The 17139-nt window shown below is 46.3% G+C and overlaps 1 pseudogene; it reads right to left on the minus strand.

The window, feature by feature from the left end:
- Window positions 1–6793: 6793 nt before the first annotated feature.
- The window catches only part of LOC144767907 (uncharacterized), an 80662-nt pseudogene continuing 70316 nt past the window's right edge, over window positions 6794–17139 (minus strand).

Genomic DNA, 17139 nt, shown 5'->3' on the forward strand with positions numbered 1-17139 from the left:
TTTGCATATTTTTTCTGTTTGTATCTCTTCCTGGTGTGACTCTACAACTTGCACATTTGCATTTTTTTTGTGTTTCTATCTCTTCCTTGTGTGACTTTACAACTTGCACATTTGTAAATTTTCTGTTTGTATCTTTTATGTAACTCATGTAATCCTAAGTCTTTATGTATCGCAGCTGTTTCTTATGTAAAGCGCTATATAAAATTGCATTAAATAAAATAAAATAAAATTAAAAAAGTAGAATTGCTGGGACCCCAAGGAACCACCCAAGGTAAACAGATAGGGACCCCACGGAGTCCGAGTGCAGTGCGTGACCACTATGTGTGCTACATACACGTCTGAATGCAAGTCGCAGTTGGATTTTTAAAGATTAGGGACCCTTCCCAGTGGACCCTGAAGAAACCCCGTGGAAGACGGAAGGTTGGAGTGCCACCCTACCGGTGGATACCATGGTACCCGAGTTACCTCTCCGATGGCAAACCGGGTGCATAGGTGTGAAGTGGTGTCGGAAACCTCCGTCAAACTCAATGCAGGGGCTACTTGGAGCCTAAAGTTCTTTTGGAAAAGATGTCAACAAGCCTTTGCTACTGCAGAGGGGACGTTATACCCAGGGGTTTGGGTATTGCAACCCCCACAAGAACTACTGGCCTCAAACTTGGTAAGAGGGTAGATCAGGCTTCGGGAGCTGAGAAAAACCACCACTTGTGTTTCAGAGCTCCTGGTGTCAAGAGGAGCTTGGGATCTGCAGACCGGTTGACTTAGTTGCCGTGCCTGCAAATGCAGGGGAGTGAATCCTTCACTCCAAGGGGGATTACTTTGGTTGTCCTTTTTGCTTCACAGGCCTTGAAAGGGAAAGGGTTGGAAAGATTCAGGGGACCCGCCCAGTGGTGGGTCGGGACAGATGTGAGGTTACGCCCATACCCTTTGTCCAGTTTTGCTCCAGAGCAGGAGGCAACGGCTTCCATGACTGGGTTGAATTGGACTATGCACAGGCTCAATAAATGTGCCCCTCATGCAGTCTTTCAGGCACTGGCAAGGTCTCTCACCCAGCCCTAATACACTAAATCCTGCCTGGGAGGTGGTCATACCTCCTTGTGACAGGATGTCTATTGTTCTGCCTTCCCCGACTCAAGCCTGGCTCAGCAGCAAGAGGGCAGAGATGTGTCTCTGGTCGGCAACAACCATTTTGTGCTGTCAAGAACTAGGAGGCTGGTACCGGGAACACTGAGAGCCTAACGGAGGGCTCTTCGAGTGCTTGGAATCATACCTCCCACCCCATACCAAACATGATAGAATTAGTTGCAGCCGTTTTTGAGATGGTCATTGCGTGATTACGCGGTGCCCTTCTATATAGTATATGGCTGCCTCATTTATAATCCGAGAGAATGGACTCCGTAGGCTGAAGGGGTGTCAGGCAGTAGCACCCTCTCACTTAGAACCAAGCACCCTGCCCTCAGGATTGTAAAGGCCTGCTATGGGGTGACTTATAGGTTTTGAGTGCAGTGACCCTTAGAAATAGTAAACCTATGTCTTTAGTAAGTGGTGCATGCACCAACTTAGACAGGCTGCAATTGCAGGCCTATAGTTCCATTTTGAATTGTTTCTCACGAGTGGCATAATACATGTTGCAGCCCATAGGAGACCTCTGGGGTACTTATGCCCTGGGTACCTGGTTACCATATACTAGGGACTGACAAGGGTACCCCAGTATCCAGTCTGGGGTGCACCTAAGTACATAACACAACAGTTTAAAGAGAAAGGAGTAAGACTTTGGTCCTGATTAGCAGGATCCCAGTCAGACTAGTCAGAAACAGCATCGCAACAAGCAAAAAGTGGGGGTAACCATAAAAAAACAGATCCTACTTTCCTTCAATTACCTTATAGCGAATCGCAAATTGCGAATGAATGAATGGGAATGAATGAATGGGAATGCATGGGAATGCATTCGCAAATTGCTAATGAAAGTGTGCACATGTGGTGCACACACATGCTCTAAGGGCATGTTTGTGCGCCACATGTCAGTTTGAAAAATGCACTTTCGTGCATTTTTCAAATAATGTGCAAATTACCGATAAACTTCAAGTTGATGCTAATTAGCAATTCCTAAATGCACAGTTTGCATTTAGGAAAAGCTTGATGCATCGCATTAAGGGAATCACAAATTGTGATTCCCTAAATGCATTAGCAATTCGGGTTATTGCAAAAAAAATTGATTACCTAAGTTGCAAATGGAAAGCCTTTGATGCATCAGAAAAGGCTTTATATTTGCAAGTTAGGTAATCGCATTTTCTTGAGTCTTGAGTTTCTTTCTGAAGTCTGCCAGGGAGCGTGCAGTTTGGAGGTGGAGGGGCAGGTCGTTCCAGGTCTTGGCGGCAATGTAGGAGAAGGAACAGCCCCTGTTGCAGCTGTGGAGGATGCGTTCGGTGGGTGCAAGGGCTAATGAGGGGAAGCGGAAGTGTCTTGCGTTTAGAAGGAAGTAAAGTCGGTGGTTGATGTAGGACGGTCCTTCACCATGTAGGGCTTTGTAGGTGTGCGTGTCTTGTGGATAGGAAGCCAGTGGAGGTTGCTGAGATGGGGGTGATTTGAGTCCAATTGGGAAGGTTCAGGATGAGTCTGGCTGCAGCATTCTGTATGGCCTGAAAGGACCTGAGGAGCGGGGTGGAGAGTCCGGCATAAATTGTGTTGCCGTAGTCGAGGCAGCTAGTGATGAGGCCTTGAGTAAGGCTCTTTCTGATGTTGACTGGAATCCATCTGAAGATTTTTCTGAGCGTGGAGAGGGTGTGAAAGCAGGAGGAGGCCACAGCATTGACTTGCTGTTTCCTGGTCAGTTCAGTGTCAAGGATGCTGCCTAGATTGTGTGCATAGTCTTTTGGTCTGGGTATATGTCTGGTTCTGCTGACCATCAGCTGTGGTTTCATATGGATGTGGTTTTCCCAAAGATCAGCACTTCTGTCTTGTCAGAGTTGGGTTTGAGGCAACTGGCTTTCATCCAGTTGGCTACATTGTTCATGGCGTTGCAGTCGTTTGTTCTGGTGGAGGAGGGGTCTTCGGTGAGAGGGAGGATAAGTTGAGTAGTGTCTACATAAGCAATTATGTTGAGACCATGCGATCTGGCAAAATCTGAGAGAGGGGTAATGGAGGGGCTGAACAAGGTGGAGATGAGGGATGATCCTTGAGGTATGCCGCATACGATGTTCTTGGGTTCGGAGGTGAAGGGAGGCAACCAGGCGATCTGTGTGCATCCTGTAAGGAACAAGGCAATCTGCTTGAGGGTGTTTTGCTGTATGCCAATGTTGTAGAGTCTGTTGATGAGGGTGTGGTGGGATATGGTTTTGAACGCAGCTGAGAGGTCGAGGAGGATCAGAGCTGCAGTCTCCCCATTGTTGAGGAGGGTTCTGATGTCGGCTGTGGTAGCGATCAGCACAGTCTCTGAACTGTGGTTGGTTCTAATCCCGATTGGGAGGCGTCAAGCAGGTGGTTTTGTTACAGGTATCCGGTGTGCTGTTAGTTGATGGCCTTCTTGAGTACCTTCTCAGGGTGAGGGAGCAAGGAGATTGGTCAATAATATTTGAGTTTGCAGCGGTCATAGTAGGGTTTCTTTGGGAGGGGTCTGCCCTCTGTGTGTTTCCATCTGTCTGGGAAGGCTGCTGTGGTGATTGAGTGTTGATGATGCTGGTGAGTTCCCTGCTGATTTAATTGGTTCTGAGGAAGCAAAGCCAGTTGCGAAATGGGTCAGTGGGTGCCCCAGAGTGGATGAATGACATGATGGCCATGGTAGTCTGAGTGGTCAGTAGAGACCATGTGGTGATTGTTTGGCTTGTGTGGGCTGGTTGGCCGAGGCTTTGAGGTTGAGCACAGTGGGTTGGGGTCAAAGTTGTTGTGGTTGGTGGCGATCTTTGTTTGATAGTCCAGGAGGGTGTTGCAGAGTTCTTGAGAGGGGTTAATTGTGTTGTATATGGCTGCTGGGTTACAGAATTTCTTGACCATTTTGAATAGTTATTTTGTGTGGTTAGTTGCTATATCGATGCGGGTTGTGATGGCTTTTCTCCTGGCTTCCTTGATGCTTAGCTAGTAATTGCTGAAGGCAGCTTTGTGAGCGACTCATTTGGAGGGGTTTCTGGTGAAGTGCCATCATTTCTTGAGTTCAAAGCAGTTGTGCTTGGTGGTTCTGAGCTCTGGGGTGTACCAGGTGGCTTGTTTTAAGTTTTTGGTGGTATTTCTAGTTTTGTCTGGGTGACTCTTTTGATGCATTTGGTAATTCATGCAGAGACAATCTGGGTGGCCTGTTCTGGGTCTGATGAGGCATCAAGTTGGGTGTCGCTGTGGGCCTAAATCCACTGTGTCTCTGTTACCTTGCTCCAGATGTGATTGGCGCTGTTATGCTTGTTGATGGTGTTCTGAGCACCGTAGATGTTGAAGTGAATGATGGCAAGGTCGGACCAGGTGAGTTCTGTGATGTGGCTGTATTTGCCTCTGTTTCTGGAGGTGGGGATGAGATTGAGTGTGTGCCCAGCTTTGTGCATTGGTTCAGTGACCAGTTGGGTGAGGCTGGTGTTGTTCAGCTTCTCCTGGAGGGTGGTGGAGTTAGCGTTGTTGGGATCATCGATGTAGAAATTATGGTCACAAAGTAGGACACAGTGGAAGGAGTCGATGGCTAGGGGGGCGATGAGGTTGGAGATGGCACAGCTGGTCAAGGTTCCGGGGTGCATTTTATCATGGTCTGGGCATCGGTCTGTAGTTCGAAGTTGAGGTGTTCCATGAGAGGTGTGTGGTCTCACTTTGGTGGCAATGCATTGGATGGTTTCCTTGAAGATGATTGCAATGCCCCCGCTGTGTTTGTTAGTGCAGTCTTGGTGAAGCCATCAGGTGTTGTGGTGGTGATGTCAGGGTTTGAGGAGATTGCCGTGGCCTGGTTGCAGAGTGATCGGGCATTGAGCAAGATGCATTGGAGAAGTTTGTGCTGTATGCAGCCTTTAGGGGATATGTGGTGCAGGCTCTTGTGTGGACTGGAGATCCTGTATTGGAGGAGAAGCAGCAATGGTGGCAGGTGAAGAGACCTTTGGTTGCTCGCGGGGAGGCGGTGTAGCAGTTGTTGTTTTGGTGTGTGATGTCTATGTCCAAGAGCTCCTCAGCACTGTAGTGGAGGGTGGCAGGATGGCTAGGGCTCCTGGTGCTGGGTGTAATCCAGGCGCTCAGGACAGGTGCAGACAGGCATCACTTTTACTAGCTGCGTAGCCACACTGCGGCCTCCATTAATTAGGTCTTGGGGGAGGGCGGAGCGCTGGGCCACAGGAGGAGGGAAATGGCAGAAGGAGGGAAACGGCGGTAAGAGGGAAGAAATTAGCAGAAAAAGGCAAACAGAGCAGAAAAAGCCATAAGAGTATGGAAAAACAGAGGACAGGAAAGCTAGCAGAAAAAGCCAAAAGAGAGCAGCAAAAGGCAAAACAGAAGGTTAATGTTAATGTTATTATGGAATTTATAAAGAGCAAACTATCGCTCCGAAAGGTAGAAAAGCATAGGGCAGAAAAACAAGCAGAAAAAAGCAAAACAGAGGAGAAAATGCAAAATAGAAGGCAAGAAACAAGCAGAGGAGGTTCAAGCAGAGGGCAAGTGGAGGGCAGCAGATCTACAAGGAAGTAGGGGACTGCGGACAAGCTGGATTGGAGTATTCTTGCAGGGGGAGAAGGCAAGAGGACCCGCTCCTTAATTTATTATTTAAAACATATATTAATATAACTTAATGTTCTATTCCTATACAAAATAAACTTAAACTACACAAACATAAGAAATTCAAAAGTTTTAGTTATAACTAAAAGTTGATTTGCACCCCGCCCAAACAGTACTATAAATCACAGACCTCTGTAAACAGTGTTGTGAACTTGCTCGCCAGAATACAGTCTACTCGTCAAAGCCACAAGTGCCCACATTTTATTATTCTCATACACACACTGCCACCGGGGTACCCATCAGGGAGATCTGTCCTCGGTGTGAGGCTGGTGCTGAGCCTTACTCTGTGCTGATCCACTGAGGTTGAACCATTAACTTATAGTCTTTGTACATCCTTACTCTGCCCCTCAGTGGATACATTAGGAAGCAGGTTGAAGTGTCCTTATTGTTGGAGACTGCTTCTGGTCAGCCTCATGCTTCCCCCTCAGTTACAGCCACAGATGTAAAGACAAACATTACAGTCAGAGGTTGCCCCTAAGTGAAGTCCTTAGGACATACGTACAGGACATTGTCAGAGGATGGGATAGCCATTGCTGCTCAGTCTGTAAACCTATCCCCAAATCCAGTATCCCTAAGCCCACACATGATAGGACAGAGAATGTTGAATACCAGGTCTCAGCAGTTATAAGGTCTTTTCTGGTGCAGTTCAGCTCTCTCCTGATCACATAACACAGCTTTGCAACTTGCCTTGCTGCACTGCCTCAACTGTCAGTAAATCTAGGCCAGAATGTTTTACTAGAAGGGTAGGCTTCCAGTATACATCTTACGCAAAAGAGCTTGCACACATTTATGCACCATAGTGCAAAGGTTGTGCGCTTCACTAGGCAGACTTTAAGAGCGTCGGTGCAGAGGAGGACAGCAGTAGCAGGCCATTTTAAATTCACACTTTAGCTGCTCTGTTGTGCTGTGCTAAAAATAATATATCTACCCCCCCCCCCCCAGAGTCCTCTATCGCCTCAGTCATTCTTTCCATTCATGAGATGCTGGGCTTTTTTATGGCTTTTCTATGCGGCTGAAGATAGTGCAGATATTGCAGTGAGGAGAAGAATGTGACGTTTCCCATTGCTTACCGTTGAAGGTGGCCATATGTTGCCTGATCTCCATGCTTTAATGCCTGCAAGCAAAAGAAACAGTATTAGGATACGTTCAGAAGATATGTTGCTGGATTGTAGTGAGATGAGCAGTCTTTCCCTGACTTTTGTTCTGTGGAATTTATTTTGTTTTTTTCTTCCTTTGTATTTGTTATATCATTTCTCTTATATATTATGGTATTGTATTCTTGCAGACAATGAAAGAAATCTTGTATATCACATGTCACTGAATAGGTGTGAATTCAATAAGTGGATGAACTGTGGACTGGATTCTCCTCGGGCCCTTAATCATGAGCTTCTATCACAATCAGGAACAAGTGATCCAACTTCCCTATAGAAGCGATCTGAATTTGAGGTGGGATACTTCTCAGTGAAGGTGCAACCTTGTGGAACACCTCACCTCCAAATGTACAGCTGGGGCAGTCCACACTCTACCCTCTTACAAAAGGGATCTGACTGTAAGGCCGGATGCCTCCCAGTGAAGGCTGTCTTATAGAACACAACACCTCTAAGTGTACAGCTGGTGCAGTTGGCACTCTGCTCCCCTACAGCAGAGCTCCAGCTGTAAGGCAGAATTGCTCTTAGTGAAGGTAGCCATCTTGTGGAACATCTCGCCTCTGAACTTACACATTGTGAAGTTCACGCTGCACTTCTCAACAACAGAGATCCAAATGTGAGGTAGGATATTTCTTAGTGAAGACAGCCATCTAGTGGAGCACCTCACCTCTAAGTGCACAACTGGTGCAGTCCACACTCTACCCCCTATCACAATTTATTGCTTCTATCACAATTTATTTTATTTATTTATTTGCAGGTTTATACCGTGCTGGCTTCGACTCCCGAAGGAGTATCTCCGCGCCTTTGGCTTCTACAGTAAGTTTAAGAGGAAGGACTTTTAGCAGCTGTATAGTCTACTGTTGGAACAGAAAGGTCTTCAGCATCTTTCTAAAAGGAAAGTGATCTACACATAACCTGAGAGATATTGGGAGACTATTCCAGAGAGAAGGTCCGGCTATTGATAATGTTTTCGTTCCATGTCTGGCCTTTTTTGCTCTAGGAACACACAGAAGGCCTTGTTGACTCGATCTAAGTGTCCGGGAGGGTATGTAAGGGACAAATGTGGTAGTCAGGTATGCAGGACCCATTCCATTCAGGCTTTTATGTATGATACAGCATACCTTGAACTTGGCCCTCTGTTTGACAGATAACCAGTGTAGTTTTGTCAGCAGAGGTTTAGAAGGCGTGCGGGGAGGAGCGTTCAGAACCAGGCGAGCAGCCGTGTTCTGGACCACCTGAAGTCTCTTCATAACTCCCTCATTGGCAGACAGGAGCAAGCCATTGCAATAGTCCAGTCAACTCAGGATAAGGGCCTGGACCAGCGTCCTCCTAGTAGCATCTGGTAATAAGGGGAAGATTTTACGCAGCATGCCAATCACATGAAAGCAGGCTCCCACCACCTGGTTGCCATGTTGTTTGAGAGTGAGCTCCTGATCTAATCGGACTCCCAGGTTCTTGACAATTTGTTTAGGCTTGGGTACTGGACCGAGATCTTGTGGCCACCAGTCTGGGTCCAGAGTAATTCTGCCTCACCAAACAACATGACTTCTGTCTTCCCAACGTTGCATTGTAAGTAATTGGAAGACATCCAGCGTGCCACTGCTTTCATGCCCTGGGAGAAGGAGTCTCTGACCTCAGGTGTAAATCTTGAAGGGAAAGAGGAGTTGCGTATCATCCGCGTAAGATATTGGGATGAATCCATACCTTCTCATAATGTTAGCCAGGGGTGCCACATATATGTTGAAAAGCGTGGGGCTCAAACATGAGCCCTGTGGCACCCCCTTGGAGATTTCAACTTCCTCTGACCGGTACGCGCCCATAGCTACTTGCTGGGTGTGGTCAGTCAGAAAAGCTCTTCAACCATGCCAAGGCTTCCTGCTTCAGGCCGATGTTAGCTAGCCTGGTAATCAGGATGGAATGAGAGACGGTGTCAAATGCCGCAGACCGATCTAACAGCACCAGGATAACGGAGTGACTCCCCATCCTGGTACATGTGTAGATCGTCTGCGACTGACATCAGAGCGGTCGCTGTACTGTGTCTGGGCCTGAAGCCTGATTGTGATTGGTCCAACACTCCAGCGGATTCAATGTATTTAGACAGATTTCTGTTTACATGTTTTTCAATAATTTTGCCTAAAAAAGGGAGCAGGGATATAGGTCTAAGGTTAGCTAGCTCCTCCCATGGAGTTGCAGTGTTTTTCCTGAGTGGTTTCACCAGAGCCTTTTTCCATCCTTTCGGAACCTGTCCAGTGCTCAGTGAGAGATTGATTAGTCTCTGGATAGTAGGTCCCAGAACCATAGCTAATGTGGGCATAACACGTGCAGGGATAGTATCCAACGGACAACCACTCTTTATCTGAGAGATGAGTCCTAATACTTCCTCAATCGAGACGGGGGGAAAGACAGAGAGGGAGTGCATAATCGGAGATTCTATTTCCGAGTTTATAATGAGATCATTATCATTAGTATTGTATTGGTTCGAGTGTGTGATTTTGCCATAAATTGCATCAATTTTTAGGTTAAAGAACTGGGAAGTGTTGTCACATAGTTGCTGTGAGGCCACTTCATAGCTTTCACAAGCTGTGGGTTTAATAAAGGTCTCTAAGATCTGGTATAGTATTTTGGGGTTATTACCAGCTGCCAGTAGTTGGGATGCAATGTGGTTTTTTCTCGCCACACGGATGGCTTTGTGATATGTTGTTAGAGAGCTTCTATACAGTTGTTTGTCCCTGTCTTGGCGAGAGGCCCTCCATTTCTTCTCCAGTTTTCTGGCGGCCTGCTTGAGCGATCTAAGATGCTCTGAAAACCAGATTTCTTGTTTGTGTGCAGGTCTAGGTTTAAAAGTTTTTAGCGGAATGATCCCATCTATGGTTTTGAGTAGTGTTTCTTCGTATTTATGTAGGGCATTATCAAAACTGGCGTTCGGTATCGGTGCTACAAATTTTTTGTTGAAGTCTTGCTGGGTCAGTTTGTGCCAAGGTCTTCTTTTATTTGCTAGGGCAGTATGTCCAATATCATACGAAATGGGAGTGGGGATGTATAAATTCAATTATAAAATGGTCAGTCCATTCAACTTGGTAAGGGGATCTACACTCAACCTGCAGGGAATTGGTTAAAACTAGGTCTAGCGTATGTCCTGCCTGATGAGTGGGTTCGGTATTAATCAGCCTTAGACCCAGTGTGCTAAGGTCTGCCAATAATGTCTGCGCTTCAGTATTGTTCTCTAACTCACTGTGAACATTAAAATCACCTAGTAGTAGGAAGTCAGATTTATCATGTATATGGGGTGCCAGTGCTTCCATCAGTATAATAGATATATTTGAGCATGGCCCGGGGGGGGTGGGGGGGGGCGATATAACAATGCTCCTTTTCTACTAGTTTTAGTTGAGGTGTGAATTTTAAAAATCAGGAGTTCTAAATCGGGGGTGCATATTTCATCCAGCACAGTAACATTGATTTCCTGTTTGTGGACAATCGCTAGTCCACCGCCAACTTTAATAGGACGGTCCAGCCTAACAATTTTATAGCCTATGGGAATTCCCAGTGTTATGGCAGGGACAGAGTGAGGTTTGAGCCATGTTTCCGTCAGGAAGCATAGGTCTGGTTCTTCTGAAGTAATCAAGTCCCATACTTCTACGGTATGTTTCGGTAGGGATCTGATATTACATAGCAGATATTTGGTTTTCAGAGGGATGTTATCGACCTCTTTTCCCATGGAATTGGGAATATGGACCAGTATGTCATTGCCGGGGGACCAACGCTTAGGGATGGTGTGGAGGGTATTTCTAGCCACAACCCCCGCCTCAAATTGAGCTTTGCAATGGCGGCATGTAAAAGGGCCCTCTAAGCTGTGTTCCACCCTGGTTTGACACTTCGTCGGTAGATGGTTTATGATATTTGATAATACCTGTGAGGGGTAGGTTAATCGTACACCTGTGTTTCCCGCCATATCCTCTGGCCCCTGGCCCCGTCCTGACGCGGACGGGCGCAGACGGGCTGGTCTTTGGCTTGTCTTTGGCGCTGGCTAAGGCGCCCCACTGCGCGCAACCGCTGCGCACTAGGGCAGACGAGGGCTATATAGCCTTGTAAAGAGGAGAGCTGCAGCGCTAACCGCTCGCCTTCCTGGGTGTGTCTTGCTCTTGCCTGCCCCGCCCTCCGCTCAACGGTATAGGCTACCGAGTCGGACCGGGGCGGGCAGGCTTGAGTAATGAGCAAAGACAGCCGAAAATGCCGTGGGAGCCCCTCTGAGCCCTGTTAGGCGCTGGTGGTTCAGTAAAAGAGTGATTTAAAATTAGTACATCAATTTTAAAACGATCGATCCAAGTAAGTGCAGGGATTTTAAAATTCTAACATCAATTTTAAAACAAAGGGTGCGGGGTCAGTGCTGGGACTGTTAAAATTATTACTCAATTTCAATCAGTATGCTAGAGCGCTCTGCAGCAGCGTTTCCGCTCAACAATAAGGTAGGCGCCAAGCGGGGTCGGGAGATGCTGCCACCGTCGTCCCTTACCGCAATCAGGACCAAGTGATCCAACTACCCTATAGAAGTGATCCAACTTTGAGGTGGGATACTTCTCAGTGAAGGTGCAACCTTGCGGAACACCTCACCTCTAAATGTACAGCTAGGGCAGTCCACACTCTACCCCCTTACAAAAGGGATGTGACTGTAAGGCGGATGCCTCCCAGTGAAGGTTGTCTCATAGAACACAACACCTCTAAGTGTACAGTCAACACTCTACTTCTCCACAGCCGAGATCCAACTGTAAGAACGGATGCTTCTCAGTTAAGGTTGTCATTTTGTGGAACAGCTCACCTCTGAGCACACACTTGGTGCCATTCATTTATTAGTTTCCAAAGATCCTAATTCAGGCCTGGTAATATTTAGCTCTTCCTATTAACAGTCCCTCTTTTTATTCCCACAGCACCAAAAGGCCTTTGGAGAGTTAATTAAAATAGATTGTAGCCACAAGCACACCTTTGCAACCATGAAATGACATGTGATAAAACTATTATACAATCTATAAGGAGACTATCCCAGCTTATCAGTTCATAAGATTCTGTTTTGTCAGCTTAGATATCCATGACAGATTATTCGAAAACCCAGGCCTTATTAACCTCCCACTGGATTGCGATACACTTACAGAGGTGACCTAGTTTAGGAGGTGTCAAAAAATAACATTTATCTAAGCAATCAGAAACACCATTCTGGGCTAAGAGATGCTTTAGATTTGTCTTACCATGTAAGTGTGGTCTGCATCAGGGGACTGCGCCTGGGGAAAAAACAATGAGAATGGGTCACCAGGTGACTAGATGAAAAGAGAGCAGCCATACCCCACCCCTGGTCACCAGACGACTAGATAAAGAGAGAGCAGCCATACCCCACCCCTGGTCACCAGACGACTAGATAAAGAGAGAGCAGCCAGACCCCACCCCTGGTCACCGGGTGACTAGATGAAGAGAATGCAGCCATACCCCACCCCTGGTCACCAGGTGACTAGATGAAGCGAGAGCAGCCATAACCCACCTCTGGTCACCAGGTGACTAGATGAAGAGAAAGCAGCCATACCCCACCTGTGGTCACCAGGTGACTAGATGAAGAGAGAACAGCCATAACACACCTCTGGTCACCAGGTGACTAGATGAAGAGAGAACAGCCATACCCCACCTTTGGTCACCAGATGACTAGATGAGAGAGAGCAGCCATACCACACCTCTGGTCAACCGGTGACTAGATGAAGAGAGAGCAGCCATACCCCACCCATGGTCACCAGGTGACTAGATGAAGAGAGAGCAGCCATACCCCACCTCTGGTCACCAGGTGACTAGATGAAGAGAGAGCAGCCATACCCCACCGCTGGTCACCAGATGACTAGATGAAGAGAGAGCAGCCTCACCCCACCTCTGGTCACCTGGTGACTAGATATAGAGGGAGAGCAGCCATACCCCACCCCTGGTCACCAGGTGACTAGATATAGAGGGAGAGCAGCCATACAACACCCCTGGTCACCAGGTGACTAGATATAGAGGGAGAGCAGCCATACCTCACCCCTGGTCACCTGGCGGGCACGAGAGTTGAGCACAGAGTAGAAACTAATTCTGGTCTTAGTTAAAGACCCACAAATATCTCGTTTTGGTTCCGTCACTGAGTCCAGACTCACCCTGCATGTGTGAGGGGATTCCTACATACCCAAGGATACTGTTGAATAACCAAGTTGGATTTTTAGCAGCAGGTGAAATCAATGTGTTAACAGATTAAAGACACAATAACCAAAGCCCAGACTTCCCAATTCATAAAGGAAACAGCGTTCTAGTAAATCTGAATGCTAAAATTGAATTAACACTAGAAGGTGAGGGAATATACTGGAAACGTGTAGAAGATGTCTTGCGTCCTATTCTTTGGGGATCGTATCACACTACTAGAATATCTTCCAATTTTAATCCCCAGACAACTCCATATTCCTTCATCACATGCATGTCCTCTCTCATGTGACGCACACTTCCTCGTTCATGCGTGTGTGAACCCTCTCCTTTATTGGTCTAATCACTATGTACTCCTCGTCCTTCCTCTACAGCTGCCAAGGTGTGTTAGGTCTGCCATGTAGTGCAGCAAATCATGTTCTACAACACAAATACCAGACACCACAAAACCACCATTGCAGTATGAACTAGACATACACACTTCAGCTAACTTTGGACATCGAACAGCATCTCCCACTGAACAATATTCATTATGGAACATATTTCCTACAATGATTATAGTTCCCTTTCTGAATCTGAACTCAATTGACAGACCCCCAACAAAGCCTTATCCTTTCAAGATGATTCAACTCAACAGCGACGCCCCCAGACCAGGTCAACATGCATCTTAGAACCATCCAAATACAATTCATAGAGACATGTCACACAGTCAAATGCACAACATTGTATCACAAAATTGTACTTTCCTGTTAAACTACTCTTGCAGCCAAGCACTGGGCCACCGGCCATCCAACTCGATGAACTCCACTAACTCAACAAAATGTTAGAGCCATTGGAACACCTGTCTATAGAGAAAGCACTCTACAAATACCTTTAACAGGGAGAAGCTCATTATACTTTCAAATTAGCAAACACAATCCATAAAGTAGATGTTTAACAAATACTATATGCAACCACAGACATAACATCAAATTGAAGAAAATTCAAAAACTCCTCAAACGCTTGCCAAGGTTAAGAAAGCATAACAGTGCTAACCCACTACTACTAATACCTTGTTTATACGTAGCCTTTCACTCCACACTTCTGCTGCTTCGTTTCATGTAAACATCAGGAGTTATCATTGATGCTGCCTTGGGAGATTGGACAGAAGTATGCATATTCAAGCTCGACTCTCTCCCAAAGTAAGCTGGAAAGGTGCTTTAGTCTACCGTCTGCCTGGACCAAAAAAAGTGTTCAGTCAAAGCCTACTGGAATATACTGTGTCCGATGTGCTTGCAGCACAAAAGTTCCTCTTGTTGGGAGACTTCAATTACCATGGGTAAGATTCCTCTGAGACTTGTCAACTATTTTCCAAACTAGCCACACTTGGTCTGTTCCAACAAGTTAACAGAGCAACTCATGTGGCAGCTCATACTCTGGACTTCATTTTTACTAACTTCTCACCATTAATTTGCAAACCACCCAAATCTTTATATGGTATTTAAGAAGATGCACACGAGTGGTGAGTGAAATAATTCAGTTTATATGGCCGCCGCACGTTTTGACGTTTGCGTGATACGTTCTGACGTCACGCGTACACAAAGGCCTTAATCTTGTTCCCAAAATATGGCCGCTGTACGTTTTGACGTTCCTACGTCACATGACATAAACGGAGCTTGCGCAGACTACCATACTGCCCGGAGACACTGGGTCTAAACTGTCATCTCTGGAATCTTGAACACGCAGTGTTGTTGATTCAAGACATGATATCAAAACACCACACTTTACTCTGGACAGAGCAGTCACTCCTCTGTTTTCAGATTCCTAAGTATATTGTGACAGGAAAAACAAATACACGTTATAAAAATATGTCCAGACAGTGGTGGAAAACCACCCCATATTCTGTGGCTAAGGTGCTGAAGTTTAGTGTCCCGCCAAATGACTTCGATATAGATCAAGCACTTTCTGACTACAACAGAGCTCTGGAGTCGGAAGTCCCTCTTAAACCATACCACAATCGGATGCATACACCCCCGGCACCTTGGTACTCGAAGAATTACAAGAGAAAGCCTCCTGTGAGAGGTTAGAAAGACGATGGCTTATAAAGTATCCTTAAACATATACCATCTCAGCTTCAAGATAGCATGTACATTTCTTATATCAAACCAAATTGCAAAGGCCAAACACTCTTCCAAAGCCCTTTTTAATGTCCTTAATACGTTTATACATTTTGAAGCATGCTCCCAAGAAATAAATGCTTCACAATTTCACAAACACCTAGTAACTCCTTAGCGGACCATTTTGAAGATAAAATCCAAATGATTCATATTTCTCTAGTCCACTTGATCAGGCTTGTGAGTAGCTCGACTTTTGTGCACCTCCCCTAATTGTGATACCAGCCCAAGCAAATTTTAATGTTCTACACCACAGAGAATTCAGAAAATCCTTGTTATGTTATGTTAATTTATATTTGTAGAGCGCCAAATCACCGAAAGGTCTCTAAGCGCTTGCAGCATAGACCAAGAACCCGGGAATCCCTGATTCCTGCTGGGCTCAGCAAGATTTGGGAGAGCTTATCCAAATGCTTCAGTGAACAAGATGGTCTTGAGTTTTCTCCTGAACGGGAGTAAGGTGGCTACCACATGCATACTGTCCGGTAGCTTGTTCCAGAGCTGGGGAATCACAACAGAGAAGGCCCGCACTCCAAGGTGGCTCTATTAAAGCGCGGGCAGGCTAACAGGCTTGACTCAGATGAATGGAGGCATCGTCTAGGCACGTAAAGTTTCAAACGGTCTTTGATGTAGTTAGGCACCACCAGGGCCGGACTGGTGACTCTGGGCACCGGGCAATCACCCGGTGGGCTGGATGGTTTGGAGGCTGTTTTTTTTCAGAGGGGGCCGGTTTTGCTGGGGCAGCCCCAGCAAAACCAGCCCCTCTGAGTGCGGCGGGCGATTTGAGGGCCATGACTGACTCCGTGAGTCTGAGTCAGACTGGGGGGAGCACAACTGCACTGCTGGCAGCGGCCCCATCCCCCCTCTTTGTCCCCCTCTTCCCTCTCTTTCTGTCCCGCTCCTCCGCATGTAGTAAAAACCGAGACCTCAAGAAACAGGCATTACCTTTTCTTTCCTCCTTTCATTTATTTGCTCCCCTGTGAAATGGATCCAAAAAAGAGAAACACTTGCTGGAAATGTCGTCATTTTCTGACATTTTTTAATTTCTAAGTGCAGCCTCGGGGTGGAGAGAAATAAAACATTCAAAATATGAAAAATAACTAACAAACTAAAGCAAGACCGAGATTGATTTACAGTGTTTGCCAGTGAAGCGCTACTTTTGCTGTCTCCTCTTTCTTTGAACGACAATGTTTTTCCTGGGTGGGAAAGTGTAATATCAAAACACACAAGATGATGGACGGAATGTTGCACATTGGCAAAACATTCACCCCCAGTCACAGATCTGGGTTCAATCCATCGTTATTTTGCTCACCACGCCACCCCAGTTCAGACATGGCCATATGCAAATCAGTCTGACCCTGTGCCTCATGGGAACAGTCCAGCCATGTCTTCCCTGGACCGGAATCAAGCATCCTAGGACCGGTTTCTGGCTATCAGCTGTCTTCAGCCAGGATAGTGGCTTAGTGAGCACGGGACCCACGTCTGGTCATACCCTTCCCACATAGGGTGAACAGCAAAACACACAAGGTGATGGGCGGAATGTTGCACAATGGCAAAACATTCACTCCCAGTCACAGTGTGTTTTGGGAAATTGTAATATTCCTGGAGGTACTGAAATACCTGCTTGTTGGATGAATTGGAAAACAAAATGAATACCGCGGCTCTGTATTCACAAACGTGGTCTTTTTAAACCATACTGCTTTCCTTTTGTAAGCTATGTGCATTGAAGCGGGTCCCTTCTGGGCCCTGTAGTCATGGCCTTAACCTTTGAGGCAAGAGCACTCACTAGGTTCTGAATAATTAGTGTAAAAGGAAAAAGGTAACCGTGTTGTTCCTGCTTACATTTAATATGCTTTACTGCATTCCCTATCAGTGTTTGCTTTTTCTAGGATGTTGTTAATTTTTTTTTAGGCAGC

The sequence above is a fragment of the Lissotriton helveticus genome, chromosome 7 (genome assembly GCF_964261635.1).
Source record: "Lissotriton helveticus chromosome 7, aLisHel1.1, whole genome shotgun sequence".
In the NCBI taxonomy this organism is placed as follows: Eukaryota; Metazoa; Chordata; class Amphibia; order Caudata; family Salamandridae; genus Lissotriton; species Lissotriton helveticus.